Below are 23,253 nucleotides of genomic sequence, written 5' to 3' on the forward strand. Positions count from 1 at the left end.
TTTACGATTTTTACGCTATTATAATAATTATGGTTCATGCTTGGTTTAAAGGAATTAAGAGAGGAATTAAGTGAGAAAGTGAAGAGCACTCCGTCTCCGCCGCGCCGCGTCGTTATTTCGTATGTTTTCCGTCAAAACAAACCAAGGCATGTTTATATCTTCTTTCACTCTTCAATCAAGCCATATAGATATTTTTAAGTATCGCAAGTACATGATTTTAATGCAAGAAGATCGAAATTATTGCAGGATATTTAATTATGTTGATTAATTATATTACGTGAAAAAATATTTATTTTGAGATTTATGCGATATTGCTTGTGGTCACTTTACTATCATGATTAACCCTTGTCGCCAGTTACCGGTCCGGTCGCCAGTTACCGGTCAGTTCAGTTGTTTCACCCAGTATACTGTGGCAGTAGTCTGATCAGACGTACATTATTAAACCCGGTCGTCAGTTACCGGTCAGCTCAGTTCAGTTCAGTTCAGGGACCACTTGCGTAGACCATAATCTCACCAAGAAAATCATTACAATTTATTTCATTATAGGGCTCCAAGGAGCAAACATTTTTACCATGATATTTTCAGTTCAGTTATGCACGTACTATAATTACCATTGAAATGATATTTTACGTTACAAATCATTACAGGATATTTTCACTTGCATGCGACTTTATTATTTATTTACTCGTTATTTACGATATATGCATGCTGAGTCTTTAGACTCACTAGACTTGATTGTTGTAGGTACTGATGATGTCAGGACCGGGGCGGGGACCAGTGAGCCAGCTCGAGTCGGCAGTAGTGGAACCCGAGGACCTCATTTCAGCATTTATTATTTTTAATTCAAACCAAGTTTTTATGTTGCTGAATTATTTTTAAGTCATTATTTCGCAAACATTAAAATTCTTCCGCTGCTATTTTAAACATTTAACATTTTTTTGTCACTTTATCTATGAATGAGACTTTTTAATTATTTAAAAGAAAATTTTTAAATACGAATTTTCGGGCCGTTATATTTTCAATGTTCAAGGCATGACATGCTTTTGGGGCAACACAAACTTTTTGCTAAACCAAGAAAAGTCTCCCCTTCTCTCCTAGGACACACCATGGACGAAATTTGAAGTTCCCTCTCCTCCATTTTTGCTTCTTCACTTGTTGATGAAAGCACACACTTCTGAAAGAAAAATGCTCTAATTTTTCTAGTGCAAAATTAGAGTGGATCTACCTTGTTAGTGATGGACCTAATTTGAAGAAAGAAGTCCAAAAGAAAGGTGAAGCTTGTAGATTGTCTTGCCATTCAAGAGCTAAGGTGTTTACACCTTAGTTGGAGCCAACAATCAATCTTTGAGATTGATAGGTACATTTCTAAAACACTCTATGTATGACATTTCGTGTTTTTGTATTTGCTACACATCCTAGTACATGAGGTGTTCGGTTTTCTTGCTAGAAAATAAATTTTGAACTTCTGTTGCGCTTTTGAACACCTAAAATCGATCCCTTTCATATTTAAGTGTGATTTTCGAAAATGGGCCTGGGTTGGGTATTTTTACTCGCTGGGTCATATTTTAAGCGGTACGAGTTGGGGGACATTTTGAGGGTTCGGATAATATTTTAAAAAACGTACAAAAACTAAATATTTTTTGGGAGTGTTTTTGGGCTTGACAGGTTTTTTTTATTGCTTAATAAGCCTAAAACCCTTTTTAACTCCTTTATTAATTATTAAGAACAAATTAGTGTATTATATTATTTAAATAAACTCATTTATCAAACCCCAATCACACACACTAAGCACGGCCGCCCCCTCCCTCTCATCAGCAGCAACATCCCTTCGAATTTAAAACAGCCAACTTCAAAAATTTTCAAAGCTTTCAAGAAAGTTCATTCCCCGTGTCTCCCGTGCTTGTCCTACGCGTAGATATCAAAGTTTTCGAGCGTTGTAACGCAAAGACACGCCCTATACCTCGTTTTCCTCATCATTCCCATAAATTTATGTTGGTTTGTATGTTTTTGCATGAGGAATCATCAATCTATCATGTGGTGTTGATTTTCTACAACTCTTGCACAAAAATATGCATATGTTTGCATGTAACTCACGTTTTCATGGTGATTGTGCAAGGGGATGCTATGACTAGGTCTTAAAGGACTGTACAAGTCGAAGGTTAAGGCATCAAGGCACTGGAGTCACTAGTTGGTCGAGTCTTGGGGACGGCCGATCAAACCTAGGGTATTTATATGTTGTATGGGACTAGTTCTGGCTGTGGGAGGAGGACCGGATGTTGGGGAGTTGAAACGAGCCACAGTGCAGACCCTAAGGGGTCTGAGACGTGGTCCAAGGTGGCTCAACTGTGGCTGGTCACAACATAGGAGTCGGTCGAGGCGCATGAGTTTTGAAAGATAGGGTTCTTTCTTGTTTTCGGGTATTGCACGCACGGCCGAGTGCATGAATCTGTAGACATGACTAGGATTGGTTGTAGGGCGTCCTCGATTTTTTCTTATTCCTAGTTAGTGTTGGCTCAAGGCTGGTCCAAGGTGGTTTAGCCTAGGGACGAGAATTTGTGGTGTGGTTGCAACAAGGGTTCGAACAACTTAATTCCAAAAATTTCCAGCAAGGTGCAGCCGAGTTTAGGGGTTTATAAATGACTGGGATTTTGTTGTTTAGGGGCTATCTGGGTGTGAATAAGTCATGGTTTGAATTGGAGAAAGTTTGGTTAAGTTTCAGGTTGATTCGGGTTGAAACCGGGACCCCGGTCCAAGTTTTAAAACGAATCATATGTTATGAAACGGACTTGCGTTTACGTCTAAGAAACTATATATATATATATTGAGGTGTTTTAAGATGTTTGGTTTGCCTCGGGTCAGAATTATTTGGTACAGGGGTAAAACGGTCAATTAGGGTTTCTAGGGCAAAAATAGTCATTTTTCACTCGAGTCGAGTTAGCAGTCTTGGCAGCGCCCTGATCACAAAAAACTGCACGTTTTAAATGTATATGTTATCATGAGCATGAATTTTTATGTAAATATGAAAAATACGTTGCATGATTGATTTTAAAAAAATTACGTGTATGCTTGATTTTTATAAGTGATGAATATGATGACATATTTTGAAGGATGAGAGTTGGTTGTTACTAATACGAATACGATGACATGTAAGGCCAATGCTCAGTGGATAGATAATACTATCGATGATGTCCCGTCGCCGGGTACCACAATTATATGTAGATGGATCCATCGAATAGAGCTGATACGATAGAGCTGATACGAAAGTCACAACTAAGGAACTGAATTCAATTAAAGAAAATGAACACGTCTATGATGATATGTTGAGACATGTTTTGACACGTTACGCTTTGTTACGATATGTTTAAGTTCAGGTTTTTAAGATCATGAAATGTATGTTGATTACAATATTTTTCGCTGTTGCATGTTATGTATATGTACATGTTTTAACGTTTATGGTTTGTTGAGTCTTTAGACTCATTAGGTGTGAATGATGCATGTGAGCATATTGATGAGGAGACTCGAGACGCCGAAGACTTAGTAGGCAGGGCTGGGTGTGTGCACGATAACCCGAGGACCTTATTTTATGCACATCATGTTTATGAGTTAGGAGAGAACATGGATATTTTCATACTGTCCTTTTTTTATGTCGTTGGGTCGACATGATTTTTTGGAATATTTTTAACTGCTGTATTTTTACTAGTATTAGAACCTCTTATTTTAAAATGTGTGTTTTACAGCAATTACTGCATGCATGCTTCAAAATAATTATTTCGAGATTTATTTTTTTAAAAAAATATTGATAGACGTTTCAATTATAGATAGTGGGTTCAGTATGTTCATTTGAATAAGTCTAGTTCTTTGAGAATTGTTGAGTTTAGTGTTTTGTTAATATTATCTCAAGGAAGATATTTATAGCGGGAGTAGCCACAAATGCTCTGTTAAATTCCGGTCTACTTATTCATTTATATTAGACAGTTTTGTGAGTTATTTGGGCGTCAAGCCCACTAGGCTCGACATAAATTATTCTGTGACAATCCCATTTGGGTAAGAATTCTTAGCTTCTAGTGTGGACAGAAACATGGATCTCTAGCTACAGGGCTACACAATCTATGCCAATCTTATTGCACTGCCAATGCCAGAGTTTGATATTATTCTGAGAATGGATTGGTTGTCGAAGAATGAAGTATTATTCGACTTTTAGTGATGGACGGTGTTGGTTAGACCATTGGCATGGATAAATTTGTATACGAGCCAAGTAGATGCAGCAATCTGCCTCGAATGAAAATATGCGTTGAGGCAAGGAAGCTTATTCATAAGGGATATCTTGCATTCTTAGCGAGCTTTTTTCAGCCCCTGATTCAATTAGTCATCCGATATCAGACGTTCCACTACTCAAGGACTTCCCTGATGTGTTTCCTGACGACGTTGCTAGTCTTCCACCCAAGCGTAAGTGGAGTTTTCTATTGAACTTATGCCAGGTACTGTGAAAATTTCCAAGGTACCGTATCGGCTAGCGCCTACAGAAATGAAACAGCTCAAACAACAGATTCAAGGTCTACTAGATATGGAGTTCATATGCTCTATATGCTCACCTTGGGGCGCACCACTGCTTTTCGTGAAGAAGAAGGACATAAGTATGAGACTTTACATTGATTACCGTGAATTGAACGGAGTTACGATGAAGAAAAAGTACCCATTACCAAGGATCAAGGACTTATATAATCAGTTACAGGGAGCCACTGTGTTCTCCAAAATAGATCTTTGCTCTAGGTATCATCAACTGAAGGTGAAAGACGCGGATGTGCATAAGAGAGAATTCATAACTCTCTATGGACATTAGAGTTCTTAGTATGCCGTTCGGGTTCAAAAATGCTCCATCAATCTTCATGAATCTTATGAATCAAGTATTTAATTGGATCAATTTTTCATTGTGTCCATAGATTACATCCTCATCTATTATAAGAGTCCATATGAGCACAGCCAGCATTTGCATACAGTGTTGCAGGTATTGTAAAGCCAAAAATTGTATGGAAAATTCAGCAAGTGTGAGTTTTGTTTGGAGAAAGGCATTCTTGGGCCACATTATCTTTAGCAGTGGTATTGAGTTTGATCCGTTTAAACTAGAAGCTGTGAAGGAATGGATTGTACCAAATAATGCATCTAAGATTCGCAGTTTCCTAGGCTTGCTAGGTTATTACAAAAAATTCATTTAGAGATTCTCTTCTATTGTAGTGCCTCTTACCACGTTGGTAAAAAATAATGCTAAGTTTGTGTGGAGTGCTGAATGCCAGAAGAGCTTCAATACATTGAAGCAAGATCTTATAACAACGTTAGTTTTAGCCATTTCATCAGGGCAAGGTGACTTTATGTTATATACCCATGCATCTATGTTACGTTAGGTGCCGTTTTAATGCAGCATGACCGAGTAATTTTGTATGCCTCTAGACAGTTGAAGGTTCATGAGTAGAATTATACGACCAATGATCTTAAGTTAGCTGTCATTGTCTTTGCATTGAAATTATTGAGACACTACATGTACGGTGAGAAATGCAAGATATTCACTGATCACAGGAATCTCAAATACTTTTTACTGGATAAAGAGTTAAACATGCGACATAGACGGTGGTTAGATTTGGTGAAAGATTACGACTATGACATTTGCTTTCATTCAGGAAAAGCTAACGTTGTTGCAGATACCTTGAGTAGAAATGTTGCCGTCACAGCACAACTGTCAGTGCAGAGACCTCTACAGTTAGAGATTCAGTGGTTTGATCTTCAGATTTATTCTAGGTGCAGAGCTCCTAGGTTATCCACACTGACAGTACAGTCTTCCTTGATAGACGTTATCCGTAGTGGACACTCATCCGATGAGTAGATGCAGAAATGGATACTGAGAAATGAATCTGAAGGTAGTAAGCTTTATAAAGTGGTCGAGATAATTTAATGGTATAAAGAGAGAATTTGGGTGCCTAGTGTTGATTTGATTAGCGGAGACATCATGTCAGAGACACATACATCGTCGTATTCCATTCATCCCGGGAGTACTAAGATATATAGGGATTTGCAGATGTTTTATTGATGGTCATGCATGAAACGAGACATTCGACATTTTGTATGTGGATGTCTAACTTACCAGCAGGTGAAAGAAAAGCATCAGAGGCGTAGGGATACTCAGACCACTTCCTATTCCTATGTGGAAATGGTAGAATATTAGACAGACGTGAGAGGAGGTTACGGAACAAAGTCATCAAGATGGTTAAGATTAAGTGGCTGAATCATTCCGACGAGGAAGCTACTTGTGAAAATGAAGACGAGTCGAGGAGTCGCTACCCATACTTGTTTGGTAACTCGTAATTTCGATGACGAAATTTTGTTTAAGGGGGAGAAATTGTAGTGCCCAAAAACCAGTACATGTAAACTGCATTCATAATTTAATGAGATAATTAATTTAAATGATTTAAATAGATTGAATGATGCATTCAACATGTTTAATTTAGTTTAAATATTCATATGTTTATTTTTTTAGATTTAATTGTTTTTCTCGAGTTTAAGATTTTCAGGCAAATATTCGATGCTTGGTCAGGGATAGGAGATCGGAAACGATTAAGGTGCAAAAATTAAATGTTATATTTTTATTTTAAGCCAACAAATTATTTATTTTAAATGATTTATGAATTTAGCATTTTAAAGTCAAATTTAAATTATTAGATTAATTAAAATATTTTTAAGCATTATATTAGTGATTAGAATCTGTCCCCACTCGTTTAGTTTATAGAATATAATGTCATTTCTACTTTTTAAAATAGTGTTATAATCGTATAAATTGTGTTATAATAATATCTAGTTTAAGGCTATTTAACGAGGAGTACTCCTTTGTAATAAGTATGCATTAATTTTCAGTGAAATAAAAGTTCTCTCTTTATTTCTCTTTTAAGCTCATCTACTGGTCACATCTCTAACAGTTCATTATCCTTTAAGAAACTACTAATAAGTTTTTATGAATTATGAATTAGATTAAATTTAACATCTTCCATTTGATTATAACATGCTTAATGAAGTTAATTATTTAAAAAAATTAAAAGAGAAAATAAAATATACTAAGGATCATATCTCATTTGCTGAAAATCAACTTAAAGATCAAAAAATAATCCAATATTTAAAAGTTGGTTTGTTATTCCAAATCTAAAAAGATTAAAGAAGAATCTAATTAGCAATAGTTATAACTTTCTTTTAAGAATTTAATAAAGCAAACGAGTCTTCATCCTCGTATGGATCTTGTGCATCTTGAGTTTGATCAACCATGTTAGTGTCTTAATAATTTTGTCTTTCCCTTTGGAAGAAGAATATTGAGAAGTGAGTTGAGATATATTTCCAAAAACTTCTGTCCACATATCAGAAATTGTCCTTTTATCCATATGTTGGAAAAGTTCTTTTAAGAGTGTGACATGCGTAGGAGTATCTGAATTTAAATTTTTCATTACTTATGAAACATCCTTTACTTTTTAACTTTAAAATATAATAAATACTATATTATTTTTTTATAAACATTTTTCCTCTAAACTTCGAAACCATCCAACATAAATAAACTAATATTTAAAAATATTAAATGTATAAAAATTCATAAATCGTCAACCATGAAATCGCGTGTCAGTTTAAAAGAAAACTCAACATTAACTTCAAAACCATAGCATAAAATATTTACTAACATAATCCTCGAAACTTCAATTTAAAATTTTAAATCATAAGCTAATGTGGAAAACAATGTCTCTCGAGAGTGTATTATCGGACCCGATCCACTCAAACGTCAGCGTCTCCCTCAAAATTATCCTCCTCTGTAACCATTAAATCTAGTTAGTCTAATGACTCAGCATGGTTCTAACCATACCTAAAAAATAGTAAATATACATGCACATTCAGCTTTAAAATAAATCTTTTAATAAAATAAGATCACGTAAAAATTTGTAAGCATATATCATTTTTGTAAATCATTTAAACACGTAATATTATAAAGTTTCCTCAACGTAAATCATTTTAGCATATAACATCATAAATTAATTCCTCATCATATATCATATTTTTTGAAGTTTGATCCTTCAAAGTGACTATTCTTCATCGTTCATCCTCTGATCGATTGATCAGTCCATATACACCAAGTATCTGGGGCAGGGCGTTAGCAAGGGCCGTGGCCAAATATGAAAATATGGTAGTTGGGCTCCCTTTGGGGCTTTTTCCCTCAAGATATTCTCATTTGTAAGTTGGTTGTTCCTTCTTAAAACAGATCCCCCACATATTATCTGTGTCACAGTCAATTCACATCCTTCAATAGATTTTTCCTTTTATTTTATTTATAAAATATCGTTTTCTTCCAAAAGTCGTAAAATAACATTTTTTGGAAAATATCGATGAACAGGGCTAATTGATCTGCATCAGTAGGGGAGCGTTCCGCCCGATAGCTGCTGTCCGGCCCCTAAAGGGTCTCCTACGTCCTTCCCATAATTCGTAAAAGAGGGCTCGGACACAGATCAAACTAACTCCAGAAGTGTCTCGGCATAGTGCTCACTAAACCTCCTTAATATCTAACAAGTCGAGTCTTATGTCATTATACTCTTCACCGGGACGAACCAGCATCAGACATGCTGCATAAGGGCCTTTTTTATATTCGAGTTTGACCCCTTTCCAGGCTTTGCATATATCATAAAAATATCACATTTTCATAAGAAACATTTTAAAATATAATTTAGCATGTATTATGATTCTTCGGGGCACTACCGGACCTTTCGAACTACATTGGAGTAAAATGACCATTTTACCAATGTACGCCGAACTTCTCGATTTTAACTTTTTATTACTTTTATAAACTCGAAACTAACCCAAACCATCATATAAGCTTAAATTTGACTTATAATATTTTTCTTAGACGTAAAACCGAGCCATTAGATTTAATGAGTTAATAGCTAGCTAAACCGAAAAGCGTTTTAATCCAAAATAATTTCAAAACATAATATTTCCTTTCCAAATTTTAAATTTAGAATTTTCATCCCTAAACTACCCCCATGAACCATGATCCAACCGCCGTAGACCTCGGTTTAAGCACCTTATCTTCTCATAACCCTATTCGAACCCATCTCTCCCTAAACCAAGCCACGCCCCTCAAAAACCCGAACCACCCTCTAGCCAACTGTGGATCAGACCCCGTCCAGCCCCTAACCTACCCTTTTGGACCATACCTGAAACAGACCAGTCCAGCTGCAGCCAGCCTAAACTCTCACGCGCATGGCCCGTACCAACCGAGCCCTAAAATGCAAGGTTTCCATGGATCCCTCTTCCATCAAGCCTTGACGAGTCTGATCATCATAGGACTCTTCCTAGCCTCTGAACCAAGCCAACCTCAAGTCCGAAACCAAGCCTTGGGCGCTGCCTTTCGCTAGCCAAGCCATCCTAACCTTCCAAAAGCCCTTGAAACCCTAGGTTCACATTAACCCATGCATGGTCCTCAAGCTACTGTCCAGCCTTCATTCCACCTTTAAACGACTCCTTTTCCAATCCTTTATCGTCCCCTAATGGCAGCATGTCCTTTAGAAATCATAACACATTTCAAACAAACGTAAAAACGTCAAAACTTTGATCTTGTATACCATATTCTCATTTAATAATCCAAGGAACATTATAATTAATCAAAAATTGTAATATTGCAGGAAATCCTTCAAGTTGAGTGTTAGCTCGTTGAAATTTTCTCCAAATATTTTTAACATTACGAGGTAATATAGTAGGCCTTAGGCCCCATGAAAAGAAAAATGTTTTAAACCAAGTTGGTAAAAATTTATTATTATCTTTTAATTAGATTTTAATCCACGATGAATGTTTTCTTTGAGATTTTTCATAAAGAAGAATATTATCCTAAACTTTGATATCATCATGATAATTATACATATTATGCATGACCAGAAAATATTCATTTGACGCTCTTGTTCTAATGGCAAACCCCAATTGACAGCTGGTATTATCTCTTCAATTATCATTTTAGAGAATGCATAATCTCTAGCTCTGTCCATATGTTGAATTTCAACTGATCCAATTTCTATTACAATGATTTCAAACTAATCTCTTGTTTTCTTCCATAAATTGGTTGTAAATCTTTATTTATATAGCTTTGAGCTATATGAATATGAGATAAACGTTTTAGATCATTATGAACAGGACAAAAATTTATAAATCTGAAATCATATATGGATATTTAAGTTCTTCTTTAGAACCTTTTAATGCAAATATTGCATCATGATAATAATGAATATCATATATCATCTGCGAATTCAGTAATAAGATCAAATTTATCCTTGTCAAAGGAATATTATCCTTACCTGTATTAACCCTTTTATTGATAATGGGTTTATTCATTGGTTTGTTCCTCATTTCTTGTCTTTCTAAAACTTTTTTCCAAGTTGGATCTCTGCAAAAATTCTCTGGTTAGGAAATTTTGTAAAGAATTAGATTTTCCCTAAATACGTATAATATCAAAATCAAAACATGCTAATATAGCTTGCCAACTAGCCAAAATTTTTTTAGATGGTATAATTTTTACATCTTTTAAAAGGATATCATTAGCAGATTTACAATCAAATATTATTAAGAATTTTTTATTTAAAAGATCACTTTCAAATTTAATAATGCAATTAACGATAAAAAATAGTTACTTATGAATGTAGAGTAATTTTTTGAGTATCATTCTATATTCCTGATGTAAATCTGACAAGAATCTCATTAGATGCTTCATTTAGTTTTTGTTTAAGAATTCCTCCGTAACCAATTTCAGAGGTATCCATTTCAACTGGTTTAAATGCTTCAAGATTAGGAATAGCTAAACAAGGATGTTCTTTAAATCTTTCTTTTATTTTTTGTATTGCTAGAGTATACTATTAATCCATGGCTGAGGATTTTTCTTTAACCTTTGAAATAATAATTTACAATTTTGAGGTAAATCCTTATAAAAAAAACTCCTACATAACTAACACTATCAAGAAATCTTTGTAATTGATTTATATCGGTGATTTTATCAGGAAACTTTTCAGCAAAAATAATTGCCCTTTCTATAGGAATCATTATTTCATTTTCAACATAATGACCTAAAAATTTTATCTTAGTTTGGAAAAGTTTTATATTTTTATTGTTGACTGCTAATCCTGCTCTTTTAGTAGCTTGAATAAATATATTAAGATGTTTAAAATGTTGTTCAAAATTATCTGAATAGATAAGAACATCATGTTTCTATATACGGATTATAGATTTCACTCATAATATTTTGAAACTCCATTCGAGCATTTTTAATCCAAATAGCATAACATTCCATTCATAATATCTTAATGGAACTGTAAAAACTATTTTATATTTATCTTCATTCTTTTAAAAGAATTTTATAAAAACCTGATTTCAAATCAAAAGATTGAAATATTTTCTCTTTAAATAATCTATTAATAAATATTTTTTATTTGGTAATGGATGTTTTATCCATTTTAATGTTTTATTAAGTGTTTTATAATTTATAAAAAGTCTAGGAGCTCCTCTTTCTGATTCAGATGCATTTTCTAAAGAAAATACAGGGCAAATCCAATGATTATTACTCGGTCAAACTAATTATTTTTTAAGAAGACTATCTATTTCTTCTTACAATATTTTAAAAGTCTGGGCTACATAGCAATTAGTCTTGATTTAGTATGAATCTTATCATTAGTAAATTTATATGTGTAAGGAAGGCTTACTTAATGTTTTTCCTATTCCAAAAAGCATTAAAAACCTCTGCATATATTTCTTTAGATATGTTTTCTGAAATTTTTTTTTCTTGAATTTTTTTAGAATTAAGTTTTTCTTTAATATTATTAAAAAAAAATTTATCTTTTAATGAATTAACAAAATTTTCTTTGTTAGTTACTATTTTTTTGTAAAATATTAATAGATTTTGCCATAGTTATTGTTATAAATGGAAAAAACAAATCATATCCTTTAATGTAAGTATATAATCATTTTTCATTAATCTTATTAATAGGAAAGAATATTTGGAAAAAAAGGTGTTCCTAATATAACATGGGTAGAAATATTTTTAATAAGCATAAAAGTAGTATTTAAACAAATTCTTGAATTACATATTGTCACATCAGACAATTTGTAATTAACTATAAGCAGTCGCTTATAGCGGTTGTTATGAATTGAGCAGTTTTTTTTATAATATTTAGAAGGAACAATTCCTTCACTGATACAATTTACATCAGCTCCTGTATAAAGTAGTGCTTCGATAGTAATTGTAAATTTTGTATTAATAGTAAGTGTTACTTTTGAATACCACATTTGAGAAATAATTTGATCAATTTTATTGATCTATATCATTTGATTTATCTCTTTTTCTTCTTTTGATAAAATACCTTTTTCAATTTTTTCTTCTTCTTCATCCTAAGTGGAATCATTTTCTCAAATATGATTAGTATTGATACTAAGATTATATAGCCTTTCTTTTAAATATTTTATTTCAGTTTTTATCTGATCTATTTCTCCTTTTCATTCAGAAATAGCATGTTCTCTTTCATTTTGTTTTTCTTTTTCTAATATTTTATTATAAGGCCCCGTTTGGTTTGATCGACCTTGATTCTGTCCACAATGGTTGGTCGAACCATGAGAGATGATAGTTGAATTACAGCTCCTTTCGGAATAACTTCAATCTCCAGATTCTGTAAATCCTGTAAGATTTATTCTTGTACTCTCAATGTGTCAATAGAACTGGACTTTCGACTTAACGCATCTGTAACAACATTGGCTTTACCTGGATGATAATTGATAACACAGTCATAATCTTTCACTAATTCCAACCATCGTCGTTGTCGCATATTCAGTTTTTTTATAGCGAAAAAATATTTCAAACTCATGTGATCAGTGTAAATTTCACAACGCTTACCATACAAGTAATGACGCCATATTTTTAACACAAATACAACTGCTGCCAGTTCCAAATCGTGTGTTGATAGTTCTTTTCATATTCTTTTAATTGTTCTGATGCATAAGCAACAAATTCCTGTGTTGCATTAAGACTGCACCTAAGCCATGTTTTGACGCATCATTGTACACTACAAATCCTCCCGGTCCTTCTGGAATCACAAGAATCAATGCTGATGTTAACTTAGTTTTCAATTCATGAAAGATTCGATCACATGATTCACTCCATAAAAATTTCACATCTTTTCTTGTCAAAACAGTTAAGGGCAATGATATTTTCGAGAATCCTACTATAAAACGACGGTAATAATCAGCTAACCCAAGAAGACTACGTACTTCGGCAACAGTAGTTGGGCGTGGCCAGTTATTAACAGTTCTAATCTTAGTTGTGTAGGACCGAGTGATTTCCGCTTTTCCAAAAGCTATAGCTGGTGGTAATGGTGCAACTAAAATCTTTTAAACCGCACAGCAGCTCAAGCACCACGGTTTAATCGCTCTTCCACCAGGGACAATTATTGCACCCAACAATCTCCCTCCCATTCATTGCAATCAATGGGAATCGAACCCGCGACCTTGGCTCTGATATTACTTGTTAGGATCGGTTTGAAGGGTCGAATTGTTTAGAAGTGGGGGTTGAATAAACACTATAAGATATTTGACTCTTTTTTGATGAAGGTGAATCAGTTTAGTGATAAATAGAATTCAGGAACCTTGTTGTCGATATCAGTTAGTTAACTCTTTTAGTGCAGAAATAAACTGACTGATAGATTGAATACTCAACGAATAACTGAAACAAAGAACACAAAGATTTTCTTGATATTCAGAGACTTCAAATACTCCTACGTCATCCCTTCTATCACAAGGATAGGGTTTTCACTAAAAGGATTTGAGTAAATACAGAGACTGTAATAACCCACTTCAGTTTGGACTTAGATACTGCCAAAACTGAAACTTTTAGTTCCTTTACACTTTATCAGTATACAACTGATTTTCTTTCTTTGCACAACTGATCTTAAGAGATCGAATAAAACATTATAATGTGCTAGTACTTTTGCTCAAATAATCTCCTGCAAGCTTTAAATACTTCTGTTAAGTGTGAGCTTTTCTGTAATATATCGTAGCTGAACTTTGTATATTAAAAAATCAGTCAGAGTAACGATTCAAAAGTTTTTCACTCAACTGAGCTCCACGGCTAATTATAGGTTTTTCTTCCAACGGTAACATTGAATGCATTAAATGACTCATATCCATTGATTTGTCTTTTCTGAATGTGTCAACATTCTTCTGATAATATTACATGATGGCACTTTGATATGCGGCGCTCCCTCTATGAGTTATAGTCGGCTTTATACATTTTGTCGGTCGATGGGTATGCTTTAACTGATGACGTGTCAAACTGATTATTTAGTTGACTATGTAGCCAATCAGTTGAGCTAACTGTATAATTGATCAGTTCCAACTGATAGTTCACTTGTATTTGCAGATTCAGTTAGCTTTGATCAGTTTGATTGCCTTCGATTATTTAGCTCATTAATTATCAGTTCGGGAAACTTCAGTTTGGGTAGTTTAAAACCAAATTAATTCGGTTGAGCTGATCAGTTGTGCAATCTTCAAAAGCTTTCTTTGTCAAACTCTGAAATTATAATTCTAACAACTTGGATAAACTGAAATGTCTTCTTTAGAAATGATATGACCCAAAAATGCTACTTGTTCCAGCCAAAATTCGCATTTCTTCCATTTCGCATATAACGTTTTTTTTTCAAATTTTGCAGCACCAATTTCAAATTTTTTCGACGTTCTTCTACAGTTCATGAGTAGATGAGTATATCATCTATAAAAAAAATCACAAACTTGTCTAAAATGGTTTGAAAATTATATTTATCAAATCCATAAAAGCAACCGGTGCATTCGTTGGTCCAAATGGCATTACAAGGAATTCATAATACCTACACATGGTTCGAAAGGAGTTTTTTGAGATATCATCTGGCTTTATTTTTTTATTGTTGATAGCCTAATCGTAAATCAATTTTCAAAAGATAGCAGCCCCTTGTAATTGATAAACATATTGTTAATTCTGGGAAGTGGATATTTTTTTTTATTTTCACTTTTTTCAACTCCCTGTAATCAATACATAAACGAAGGGTGCCATCTTTTTTATTTACAAACAAATCTGGTGCATCCCACAGTGAGAAGTTCGGTCGAATAAACCCTTCATCAAGTAACTTATGTAACTGTTCTTTCAATTCTTTCATCTCTGTAGGAGCCAATGGATAAGGAGCTTTCGAGATTGGATGGGTTCCTTAAACAACATCAATCACAAATTCTATTGCCCTATCTGGAGGTAGACCTGTTATATCTTCGGGGAATACCTCTGGGAATTCACAAACAACATCTGTATCTTTTAACTCAAGAACATGCGGATCGTTAATTCAAACAGATCCTAAATATCCTTGACACCCCTTCTGTAGTAGTTTACATGATTATCGGAAGGGGTAAGGATACACCTGCACTTTCTACTGTGAATGGTTCATCTCCTATTGGAGCAAACTTGAAAATTTTCATACCACAGTCGATAATAGCTCGATTCTCTGAGAGCCAATCTATTCCCAGTATTACATCAAAATCTGTCATTTTCAGAACTATCAAATCGACATACATCTCATGGCCTTGGATATATATTGTACATGTTCGAAAAATCTGATATGTCTGTAATTCTTGCCCGGAAGATGAAGCTGTGGCGAATTGTGTTTCTGTTGTGCTTGCTGTAATGCACAATTTCCATACAAACGATTCAGACATAAAAAATGTGTGGCTCCCGAATCTAGTAAAACAATAGCAGTGATACCAGAAATCAAGAACATAATAGTGATCTTTGATATATCCGCATCCACTTCTTCTTTGGTCATTGAGAAAAGGCGCCCTTGTACTTTATTGGAACCTCCTGGACACTCTTTGGCAATATGCCCTGGCCTTTTGCAATGATTACAAACATTTGTTGTGAGAACTCGGATTTTATGAAGCAAAGCACCTCAAAAAGCTCGGAAAGTAGCTGAAAAAAAAGCCGAGGCAATGCAAAACCTTGAGAATTAAGGGTACGTCGCTCGGAAGAGGAAATCCTCAGCTCACAAGCTAAAACCCTCAGCTCAAGGAAGCTCCAAGATTCTTGGACAAGAAACCCTCAGCTCAAAAGCTAAAACCCTCAGCTCAAGGAAGTTCATTTATTCTTGGGGAGAAAACCCCTAGCTCATGAGCTCGATCTTTCAGCTCAAAGAAGCTCAACCATGCTTGTCCTAAAAAGGCCAAAAAGAGAGCTAAAGGAGGAGATAAAGGTTTGGACACACTTATTATGCAAGAAATGACCATTGAGATAACCAATGAAGGAGCTAAGGGAGGAGCTAAGAGGCTAGGACAAATTTATGGTGCAGGAAATGACCTTTGATGCTTGAGATGCTTTGACCACGATTATTGCTTCCTTGTAGCCCAAGATTTCGGTCAAGGCTAGTGGAAGGGTCTCAAATTCCTCTATAAATACTACATCATGGATGAAAGAAAAGGCACTCAAAAATTCAGCATGAAAATCGGTTCCTTTCCCCCCACAAAATCGTTCCAAAAAAATCGGCCAAGACAAGGAGAAGCTTCGTCTTGTCGAGTGCTAGATCTCTATGTCATAGTGCTGCTGAAATAATAAGAGTGTTTGTTCAAATTATAAGTTGAAGTGGTTCCGAGAGGAAACTTCGTGTCAACATCTACAAATTTCGGTTCTATCCTCAAAATACTGTAAGTGGGTTCTTGATATGTATATTCGTTTGTATTTTTAAATCTTGAATATATAAGTTATGACATGCATGAATGTGTGTCCTCATTTTTGAAAACAGCATGATGTCCGTATTTTAAAATTTCGATCGATTATATGCTCTTTCTGTTCTTCGAAATTTTTTGATTCCGCTGTATCCGTCTGAAATTCTGACATCTGTAATTTAGATAAGTTCTGTTCGATAAAAATCTAAGGTCTTTGTTACACTGTTACGATTCAATTTGAAATGGGACGAGAATTGTGATTCTGTCTGGCCCCCAATGGTGGGTATAAAACCATTTCTGTCTGGCCCCCACCGGTGTGTATAAAATCGAGTTCTGGCCTCACCCCTTAGAGGACTAACATATTGGAGACAATTTGACCATGGAAATGAGATGAGTAACAATGTTCTGTCTGATCCGATCTGTTCTTTTCTGAATTGTTCTGATCCGTTTCTTAACTTCTCTGAATCGTCTGATAACCTTTGTCTCATATTTGTTTCGTTTCTGTTATGATGAGTTAAAAGTAATAAGATTTGAAAGTTTGTTAAAGAAATGTTTTAAAGATTAAGTTCTATATGTATCATTGGAAAATCGATCGACCCCCACTTGCTGAGCGTTTCCCAAAACACTCACCCCTTACAAATTTCAGATTAAAATGAAAAGCAACTTAATGAGGAGGAACAAGAAGCCTTCTGGGGATGGTAGCCGATGAGCAAGATACAAGAAATCAAGACTTTATTTTCCTTTTGTTCAGTTTCCGCATTTGCAACTCTGATGTATTTTTATTCTATTGTCAATGAAAAGACAATGTTATATTTATGAAAAAGACTGGTTTTTGGCATTTCGATACGAGGCTTAATTGTTTTCAAGTAATTGTTAAACAATGCCAGATGTCACAGACGCTTCGGACACGGGGCGTGACATTTAAGTGGTATCAGAGCCGCCAGGTTCATAAACCCGCTGAGATTTTGACAGACAAAATTTGAAGAAGTCAAATTTTGGCAAAAGCCTAGTACATTCTGAAACAAACTCTTATTTTTCTCAAATTCTTTGAGAAATTCGAAATCTATTTCCGTCAATCGGTCTGCAAACTCTTAGTATCGAAAATTTTCCACGACAACTTTGTGCCTTTCTATCCTTTATTCGATTCTGGAATTTTACCTCAACGGATGCCTTCGTGATTGTGCTCAATCCGTCCTTCGCAAGCATCAACATACCATTGAAAACTAAACACGAGAGATTGCAACCCTAAAGGATCAACCCGCTATAGAAAAACAAGAAAACAAGAACTCGTAAAGATTAAGAACCTACTTCAAATTGATATACAACGTCTCACCTATCGCCTTGATAGATCAAAGAGCCAGCTTGCCCTAACACTACGTAACCCATCTCACGTGATACGACCCCTAATCGAAAGTTGATGGTAAAGATTGAAACTGAGAAGGATCTTGCTAATCGCTCTCTTTATCAACATGAAGACCTTTCTAGCAAGCAAGAACGTTACATCTCCAAGCTTCATGGTGATATGGATAGAATGCAAGAACAACATAACTATATGCACCTTGTCATGGAAAACATGGAAGAAGAAGAAGAAGCACCTATGCAAGTAGTGGAAAAAGAACAGTGATGATGAAGATATGATAAGATAGGCTAGACTGGTATTATGGTTATATGATACGATAAGAAAGAAGTGTAACACTTCTTTGAGAATGTATAGAGATAAGTTGAATTATATTTTTTGGAACATACCTATCAGAGATAATTTGACTTATATTTTTGGGAATACAAATACTCTGATATAAGTTGACTTACATTTAAGAATTTACTTATCGAAGATAAGCTTCCGACTTAAGATGAAATGTTTGATTCAGGAATAATAAATTATTTATGAAAATATGAGATAAGAATTAAATAAGTTTTGATATTCAGATATGAAAGTTGATTTTTATGTCAATAATTAACGGTATGGACATTTAAATTTGGGATATTAAGCGATAAATTTAAATATGTAAGATTTTGGAATATTTAATAGAGGTAAGAAACAATAACTTAAGTTAAGAAATTAAGGTCATTACCTTAGGTAAATAAAGAGAGTTAGGAGATATTGGTGGACATCGACGGAAATGTAGCATGCATAATAGGTTCTGAATCTTATAGTAAAAAAAGAAAAATAGGGGAAAGATTTGTGGAGAAAGACATCCAACCAAAATTATTTGTATTAAGGCATGTTAGGCTCATAGTTTTGATTAAAAACAGATTTAGTAAAAGAAAAATTGTTTGAGAAATTAGTTTCTTCCGTACAAGGTCGAACGAAATTTTAACTAGGGACTTAGGTCAATAGGCTGATAAGGAGTTATGTTCTAAGATTCTATATTGGTTTTAAGTTTTGAGATATTAATCGTGATAATTTTAAGATAGAATAAAATAAGTATGGATACACATATATTCAGTGCCGATTTTATTTAGTGTACTATGGTAAATTTCAACGTCATTCTGAGAATTGGTTGGTTGGACAAGAATAATGCAAATGGTAGATGATCGGGGTAAGAATGCCAAACTCCAATCCAAGAATAAATCATATTTTATGGCAAGGATAAGGAACAGAAATCCTTCCTGTCTGCTTCTCAGATCTAGAAAGGCATGGAGTATGGCGAAGAAGTCTAACTAGCAATAATGAGATAGGCCAAAGAAGGAATTAAGCTCAAGATATAAAATATTCCTGTGGTAGCGAGCTTCGGAAAGGTTACTTTGAATTATCTCATACTGTGAAGTAGAATTCGAAAGTAACTTGATAGCTCGTGCTACACTAAAATCTAAGGAACCCTAGCAAATGGCTTTAGTTGAACTCAAGAAGCTAAAAGATCACTTCCAATATTTGTTAGTCAAAAACAAATCAGACTAAGTGCCTCTCCTTGGGGAGCTTCAGTCTTATTGACACAAAAGAATGGTGAAAGCACAGGATAATATGTCGATCTACAAAGAACTCAATAAGATCAAGAACAAATGTCATTTTTCAAGAATAGATGACCTTTTCTATCAGTTAAAAGGAGCTAAGATCTTTTCAAAGCTCTATCTAAGGTCAGACTACCACAATTGAAGGCCAAAGCAGAGAATATTCCTAAAACAGCCTTAAAAAGAAAAAAGGACATGGACGCTATGAGTTCATAATAATTTCTATTGACCAATGCTCCAGCAACATTCATAGAACTCATGAACAGAGTGTTCAAGAAAATTCCTCGACAAGTTTATTGTAGCATTTATTGATGACATTCTTGAATATTCAACAAGTGAGGAAGACTGCAAGGAAGATTTTCATCCTGCTCTACAGATGCTCAGAGAAAAAATGACTATATACTAAATTTAAGAAATGTGAATTTTGATTAAAAAAATGTCACATTCTTCGGTCATATAATCCGTGAAATGGGCATAACAGTAGATCACCAATAAGGTGGAGGCAATCATAGTCTGGCCTTGATCGAATACTGGAAAAGAAATTTGAAGTTATTGGGATTAGTTGGCTATTAAGAAAATGTGTTGAAGGATTTTCTTCCGCTCACCAAGCTCACTCAGAAGAACTCTCAATTCAATTAGAGTGAAGAATGTGAGAAAAGTTTTTAGATCTTGAAAAAGAAACTCGTTTCTAAGCTAGTATTAGTACTTCCCGAAGAAGGCAAGAATTTCAATATTTACAAAGATGCATCAAGAGAGGATTCTGATCTGTTCTCATTCAAGAGGGCAAGTAATTGCCTATATATCGATGGAATTAAAATCATGAGAGCAAAATTATCCAACACATGATAGTGAATTAGCCACAATTATATTTGAGCCAAAGATCCAGAGAATCAATTTCTTTGGTGTCAAATGTGTGAAATTTATCGATCATCAAAGCCTCAAATACTGTTCACACAAAAGAAATTAAACATGAGGCAAAGACGGTGGATCGAACTATTGAAGATATTTTAGGGCATGTGCCATAGACCTCGGAGGAATTAAATAAACACCCTCCTTGATTGAATTTGTCGATAACAATAATTATCATGGAAGTATTGAAATCAGAGAGAAAGGTATCATGGTACTTGAATTGTTGATAAAGTAGCTATTATCAAGGAAAAACGCAAGGCAGCTCATGATCGACAAAAGAGTTGGGCTGATTTAAAGTGAAAACCGTTGGAGTTTGAAATTGGTGAGAAAACTTACGATAACGTTTCCCTGTGAAAAGAGTGGTTCGATTCAGCAAATCTAGAAAGCTAACTCCAAGGTATGTCGACCCTTCAAAATACTGGGAAAAGTGGGAAACCTAGCTTATCGGCTGGCTTTACCACCAGGCATATCAAGGATTGACAACGTCTTCCATGTCTCACAGCTAAGGAAGTATGTCTCAAATCCAGGTCAGAATTTTAAAGTTGCATCGCTACTAAACGAAGGAAAGAAGTCCCTATTCGAATAGTGGACACCAAAAAACAAGTGCTGAGACGCTAAACAATTTCATATGTCAAGATACAATGGTCAAATCATATGGAATGAGAAGCAACTTGGGAATTTGAAGAAATTATGCGCACTCGGCACCCTCATCACTTTATTGATCTAGCTAACTAAAGTTTCGAGGACGAAACTTCCAATAAGGATGGTGGGATGTGAGAACCCGGATTTTTCGAAGCAAAGCACCTCAAAAAGCTCGGAAAGTAGCTCATATAGAAGCCGAGGCAATGCAAAACCTTTAGAATTACGGGTACGTCGCTCGGAAGAGGAAATCCTCAGCTCACAAGATAAAACCCTCAGCTCAAGAAAGCTCCAAGATTCTTGGACAAGAAACCCTCAGCTCAAAAGCTAAAACCCTCAGCTCAAGGAAGTTCATTTATTCTTGGGGAGAAAACCCCTAGCTCATGAGCTCGATCTTTCAGCTCAAAGAAGCTCAACCATGCTTGTCCTAAAAAGGCCAAAAAGAGAGCTAAAGGAGAAGCTAAAGGTTTGGACACACTTATTATGCAAGAAATGACCATTGAGATAACCAATGAAGGAGCTAAGTGAGGAGCTAAGAGGCTAGGACAAATTTATGGTGCAGGAAATGACCTTTGGTACTTGAGATGCTTTGACCACAATTATTGCTTCCTTGTAGCCCAAGATTTCGGCCAAGGCTAGTGGAAGGGTCTCAAATTCCTCTATAAATACTACAGCATGGATGAAAGAAAAGGCACTCAAAAATTCAGCATGAAAATCGGTTCCTTTCCCCCCACAAAATCGTTCCAAAAAAATCGGCCAAGACAAGAAGAAGCTTCGTGCTGTCGAGTGCTAGATCTCTACGTCATAGTGTAAAATCCAAGAATTTTAAGTTTTATCATTTAGGTTTTATCACGATAGTATATTTTGGATACCAGGATTTATCTCATTTGAGGATATGAGATTTGTAAGATTTTACCAAGATTGAGTGAATAATAATATCGTGTATATTATTATTTGAAATTTCGCAGATAAATGCCTAAGATTTGAGTTGATATGGAGATGCCGGGATAAAAATCAGGCAAAGGATAATAAAATCGCTAGAATTCGAAATTTACAGTGTATATATTTGAGAATTTCGAAAATTGAGAGATAAAAGATTTAGAGTTCAAATTTATATCACGGATAGATCACGATTCTCGATAAAGATTTGATTCAGATTCAAACGCGATATCACTCGATCACGATAGCAGCCAACCCCTATAAATAGGAGGGCCCTGTAGACTCGAAAATCACACCACATATCACAACAAATTTTCGAAAATTTGTGCTCTAGTCTCCTTAGGAATTTTCGAGCGCAGCGAAGCCCTGCCGCCGTCCAACCAGTGAAGTAGGAATTTCGAAGAACCCTAGCCTTTTTACGTTTTTCATCAAGAATTTAAGGTAAGTGGGCTTGTTTTAAATTATTGAATTTCGATCCATATATTTTCGGTTTTATAAAAATTCGGGCGAGTACAATTCTTCTTCTACACCCTTCTGGTTACGATATTTTGCATGAATAAATGTTTTGACAATGTGAGAATTCAACTTGATATGGGTGGGAATCCAACCATACGTACCCTTACGCGGTGGGGGAGATAACCGCTATACGGTCTCGTCCCCTTAGAGGAGTAAAAATTAGGGACTGATATCAGTAAACCATTGAAAGTAGATTAATCTCAGTGTCGGGTTAATGATGCGCACGTGATAAGAATTATGTTTGCATGGTACGTATATTTCGAAATTGCATGTTGTTTTGTTGTACTCGAACGGCCCCCACTTGCTGAGTATTTCCCAAAATACTCACCCCTTACAACCTTCCCAGATAAATCCGAAGAGCAGATTGAAGAAGAAGAATCGGAACAATTTTGGGGCTGGTGAATTGTTCTAATCTCGAGAGTTGCTAGTAAAGAGGTTTCTGAATTTTGGTACTCAAGTTTTATGTAAAAACGTTTCCGCATTTATTTTATTAGTTATTTCAATTGTAAAGACTTTAGTTTTTGAGAT

At 34.9% G+C, this 23,253-nt stretch overlaps 1 long non-coding RNA gene across 1 annotated transcript in view; it reads left to right on the forward strand.

Moving 5' to 3' along the window:
* The first annotated feature begins 329 nt into the window (after nt 1–329).
* LOC142543197 (uncharacterized) overlaps nt 330–23,253 on the forward strand; it is a 53,009-nt gene continuing 30,085 nt past the window's right edge. Inside the window, exons 1-2 of the long non-coding RNA XR_012819704.1 lie at nt 330–380; nt 472–744. This is a non-coding gene — a long non-coding RNA (uncharacterized LOC142543197). The remainder of the gene's footprint in view (nt 381–471; nt 745–23,253) is intronic.

Source organism: Primulina tabacum, chromosome 4, assembly GCF_025594145.1.
Source record: "Primulina tabacum isolate GXHZ01 chromosome 4, ASM2559414v2, whole genome shotgun sequence".
In the NCBI taxonomy this organism is placed as follows: domain Eukaryota; kingdom Viridiplantae; phylum Streptophyta; class Magnoliopsida; order Lamiales; family Gesneriaceae; genus Primulina; species Primulina tabacum.